The sequence below is a fragment of the Elgaria multicarinata genome, chromosome 18 (assembly GCF_023053635.1).
Source record: "Elgaria multicarinata webbii isolate HBS135686 ecotype San Diego chromosome 18, rElgMul1.1.pri, whole genome shotgun sequence".
NCBI lineage: Eukaryota > Metazoa > Chordata > Lepidosauria > Squamata > Anguidae > Elgaria > Elgaria multicarinata.
In genome coordinates, this window is record NC_086188.1 from 19,996,781 (window position 1) to 20,002,457 (window position 5,677).

Below are 5,677 nucleotides of genomic sequence, written 5' to 3' on the forward strand. Positions count from 1 at the left end.
TGAAAAACCGCATTACTTCTTCTTTCTTTTAAGAACCCAGGTGGCATGCACAAAGAGAAACAGAAGACTGTCACAGGCAACGAATCTGGTCCGGCGTTGCCTTGCTTGGGCTGAACAACCTTGAGTCCTCATAGCTGTAGGCAGGGGAGGCTGGTGGGCTCCAGTTTTGGTGGGTGGAGGGTCCATTCTAGGTTTTAGTTGCGATCAACCAGAAGTCTAAAGGAGCTATCCAAGGTGCTGAACCATATTTATTTATTATTTATTCCTGCATTTATTTTTTTCCTCCAAGGAACCCAAGGCAGCGTACATAATCCTCCTCTTCCTCTCCATTTTATCCTCACAACAACAACCCTGTGAGGTGGGTTGGGCTGAGAGTCTGTGACTGGCCCAAAGTCACCCAGTGGGTTCCCATGGCCGAGTGGGGACTAGAACCCGGATCTCCTGACTCCCAGTCCAACACCTTAGCCACTCCACTACGCTGGCTCTCATATCCCCCCAAAAGATACCCCTTGTCTCTCTGATGCCGGGGGAGGCAAAAAGGGGGTGGGGTGGGAGGGGTGCCAGGGGGCAGATTGCTCCATAGAGATGCTCTTGACACAGGAGGAAACGTATCCCACTCCTTCAAGTGGAAGGGAAATCATCAAAGGGGTGTGTGGGGGGGGAATACCCCCTGAAGGGAAAACAAAAGAAAATGCTGCTGCTCCTTCACTTGCATCCTGCCAGCCCAAATCCAGCGTGGCTGTGAGCCAGGTAGTTTCTCTACTTTTGCGTCTTTGCGGCCCCACTGGCAGCGTTGCTCTGTCCAGGAATTTACTCTTTCTCTTTCCTGACATTCCCTCCCTTACCACCTTCCTAACCTGGTGCCCTCCAAATGCGTTGGACTGCAACTCCCATCCTCCCTGGCTATCAAGGCTAATGGCTAGGAGTTGCTGGGAGTTGTAGTCCAAAACATCTGGCGGGCACCAGGTTGGAAAAGCTGCTTTATGCTGTGGCTGTGATATTTATCATAGCTGCAGTCATTTTTGTAGAAGCAGGCTTTTCTATGCAACTGTTAAAGACACCGGAGCCTTCCTTTCCATATGGTCACCCTGTCAAAGGCGGAGCAAAGGGCTTTTTTAGCCCTTACAAACATAATGAGATATTTGAGCGCTGCTGTTTTTCACCTGCAGGTGGCGCTGGAGCCTTCCTAACAACAAGATGGACACAATATTTTATTTATTTATTTTTATTTATTTATTTATTACATTTCTATACCGCCCAATAGTCTGAGCTCTCTGGGCGGTTCACAAAAATTAAAAACATTCAAAGTATAAAACAACAGTATAAAACCATAATATAAAATACAATATAAAAGCTCAACCAGATAAAAACAGCAGCAATGCAAAATTACAAATTTAAAACACCAAGTTAAAATTTATTTATAGACTGTTAAAATGCTGGGAGAATAAAAAGGTCTTCACCTGGCGTCTAAAAGCATATAATGTAGGTGCCAAGCGAACCTCCTTAGGGAGCTCATTCCACAGCCGGGGTGCCACAGCAGAGAAGGCCCTCCTCCTGGTAGCCACCTGCCTCACTTCCTTTGGCAGGGGCTCACAGAGAAGGACCCCTGAGGATATGGGAGGAGGCGTTCCTTCAGATAACCTTGCTCCAAGCCGTTTAGGCGCCAGGTTATCCAAAGTGAATTTCGGCTGCAGAAGGGTCAGCTCTCAACCACCTTCCAAATCACATTGCTCTGCTTGCATGCAAAAAAAGAAAGAAAACCAGGTTCACTGCAGTGCTGGCATGGCAGGGCCTTGGAGCAGGAGGGCCTGCAAATGTAGCAGGGCTGTTACACCATATTTTGAAGCAGTAGTGCGATCTAACGAGGCCCACCCCTGTAAGGCCATACCAAACCGAACCCTGGCAGGTCTAGGGAAGCAGCCAGGCAGCAGGCATTAGAGACACATATGGCCTGGTTATGCTGGAAGGGGCAGATGCCAACACAAGGCCCACCCCTTGCAAAGCACATGGGATAATTGTCCAGGGCTTTCGAGTCCTTCATACAATGTGTCCTTCATATAGGTATCGGTCCCAAAATGTGTATGGTTTGGAGAAAGTGGACAGACGTTTTTCTCCTCTCATCATACTAGAACCCAACAGGCTCATTTCATGGAGCTGAACAGTGGGTGATCTGGGACAGAGGGCTGCGGGTCCCTGGACTTCACCTTCAGAGTCCAGCTCTTGTTGCACCGCTGTGCCACTCCCTCCATGCCGGAAGTCTCAGCCCAACACATCTGGAAGGGCTCCTGTATCTTCAACAGTGTTTTCAAAGGAGATTTTCAGCAGGTGTCATTTGTCTGCATACAGCTCCTGGTGAAATTCCCTCTTCATCACAACAGAGAAAGCTGCAGGAGCTATACTAGAGTGACCAGATACAAAACAGGGCAGGGCTCCTGCAGCTTTCACTGGTGTGATGGAGGGGATTTCACCAGGTGCTGCATGCATATAAATAAATTAAATAAATAAATAAATAAATAAAATAACACGGGCTGAATTGCCCCTTTCAATACAACTGTTAAAGATGCAGGAGCCTGGTCTTCCTTTCCATATGGTCACCCTACTGAACCCCCTCCAGCTTGTCTGCATCCTTCTTAAAGTGTGGAGCCGAGAACTGGACGCAATACTCTAGATGAGGCCTAACCAGGGCTGAATAGAGAGGAACCAATACCTCATGTGATTTGGAAGCTATACTTCTATGAACGCAGCCCAAAGTAGCATTTGCCTTTCTTGCATGCCTTGATAGCATGCGGACTTGCTTCTTGCACCCCAATGTGTTTGAATTGGCTAAGGCTGCCTAGTAGGAAATGTACTCTGCATAAACTCAGAGGGAACCTCCATTTTATCATTACCAGGTCTGTCCCTCAGTGCTGAAGTGAAGTTCTGGGGCGGAGGACCAATGAAGCCAGGGTCTAGTCAAGTCTGGTTAGGGTGGCCACTTACGGATCACCAAAAAAGAAGAGAAAAGAGGGTACGGATGTGCAGAACATCTGCATTGCTAATGGGTACATATGGATGCTAATGTGGAAATAATTACTGTAATTAGAAATACAATCCATCGCCCCTGTGGCTGGGTGACCTGGGTACCTTCCCAGGCTCCTGCCCAGGTGCCACTCAGTGCAGGAGGCCCCTGGTCTGCTCTCCCTTCTTCGGTTCTTGAACCTTCAGCCGGATTTGGACCGGACAGCCCTTGAAACAGAGAGCAGTCCTCTGCAAAGCAGAACACGCGCCCAGCTTGCCATTGCTGCAGAAAGTTTTCTGGTTTCTTTAAAGGCAGGGTCTGGGTGCGGTTTTGTTGTCAACAGCTCCTTCCCTGATTATTTATAACTAAGTGGCTGGGAAAATTGCATCGAAACCTCTCCTTGACCAAATGCTTCTTGGCTGGGCTGGGATCTCAAGACCAGCAGAGAGGCTGCTGTCAACAGCAGGAGGAGGGAGGGACGGAGGGAGGTGAGGGCAGCTCAGGGCTGAGTCGCAAAACCAAATAGGAGGAAAGTCAGGGACCCACCCAGGAGATTAAATAATGGCGAGGAAGGCTAATTGGCTGGAAACACAATCCTGGGAAGGTTGTATTTTCTTTATGATTAGCACATTTGTTTAATCAACAAGCAAACGGTCTCCTGTTCTCTTCCGCTCACCTCCCCCCCCGGTCCTTCCCGGCCGCACACAGATGGGACTTGTCCACTGTGGGCACAACATGACCCACCGGGGAAAATAGATGTAATCTCTTCTCATCTGAAGTACAAAAGGGTGCCGGGTCAAAGGATACGTAGAGGAGGGCAACGAGGCTGATCAGGGGTCTGGAAGCGAACCACAGCTAAGCACCAAACTACAAGTCACCTCAACTGTATCGCCCGTGCCACTTTGTGCCGCCTCCTTGCTGCCACTGACGACTTCCAGGGCAGTGGAGGCTGGTGGCTCTGATGTTGCTGGAGCGGTGAATCCGCTCTGGGTTTCAATCAGAACTAGTCAGAACTCTAAAGTTGCTCTCCAAGGTGCAGATCTCCACATCGTCGGGCCAGAAGCTGGGGTGAGGGAGTATTTTGTTTCTTGTTTTGCTTTGCTTCTTTTCCCAGTCCGTGCGCTGGTGTTTGCCAGCGCTGAGCTAAGTGTTTCCAAGGGAGGCAGATAACCCCAGCACCTGAATCAATCACAGCCTTTTCCTGAGGTTCTTCTGCAAAACTTCTGACATTTCCCTGGAGACCCCTCCATCAGCAGGCAGGCCAGTAGGCCAGCAGGCCTGGCTGTTTCTGTTGGGGTGGGGTGGGGGAGGCCTTGCTGTTTTGTTCAGGAATGCAAGAAGCAGCGGATCTAGCGTTGCCGTTGGCTTGCAAGAACAAAAATCCAAGGCTCATAATGGACAGCAAGGGAGAAAAGTTAGGGAAGAGTGCAATATAATATATATATATGATTGGTGGGAGATTTATCTTGCAGAAATTAGGCTGTGGATCAGGACTAGAGCTGAAAGCGGTGTGTGCCCACCCACCCCAAACATCTCCAAGAATTAAAATGCCACAATTTTCCAATGTTTGCAGAATATTTATTTGTTTGTTTAAATTTAGTTTACACACTTCTGTCCTGTTGTATAATCCCAAAGGTTCTCAAACTGCTTTACAAACAGTTTTAAGCCAAATAATAACATTACAATAAATTCCTAAAATGTCAGTCATCAAAGCCGGATAACACAAAAAGATGAACCCTAACCACCACCCAGCAGCATGTGCTAGACAGCAAATGCCCCTTTAAATAATAGCCACGGCCTCATCAGCGTTCAGAAAAGCAACAGCTACTGATAGGAAGCGGGATGGCCTCCTTGGAGAGTGAATGCAGCACCCCAAATGCCCTGCTTAATACTGATATTTGACATGTGTTGATGTGAAATTAATGACTGTGTTTGGACAACACAATAGCCAACGGGAGGCTAATAGTCAACTCCACGGTTGATTATCAAGGGGTTACTCCCCACATGACATGATTATAATCAACCATGGTGTGGATTAAGGCCAGCATCAAGTTGAATATTACTCAACAGTGGCTGAGTTCGGACGACATATTAGGCCACAGACAGGGAATAACACACTCACCGTGCATTATTTTCCCTGTACTCCTCACATGACATGTTGCCTCTCCCCCAGTTGCATGGCTAAAAGTCTCAGCGTCCTTCTGGGCTGCTGGTACTCCTCCCTCAGTCCTCCCGGTCATATCCCATCAACCATTGTGAGTTCTGCCAGCTGTACAGGAGCTGTACAGGTGTTTTTGGCCACTCTTGCTGGAGAACTCTATGGCCAATATAATAGTGCAATCGACCTCCACACGACATTTTAATCAATTGTTTATTTGATAAGCAATGGAGCAGCCCATTGTTTTTCTGCATTGCTTAATTAGATAATAATAATGTACTGTGTGTTGTGTGTGCATTTGTCCCCCCACGATACAATAATAAACTCAACAGAGGGTTGACTCCTTCCCCCGTTGATTATCGTCTTGTCCAAACCCAACCAGTGTGTTTGATTGACACATCAACCACCCTATTCCCCACCATCGGTCCTCCCACTGGTATCCCATCAGCCATTGCGAGTTCTGCCAGCTGGACTAAAGTGGTAGCTGCCACTTTGGTTGCTCGTGGTTGCCGAAAATAACC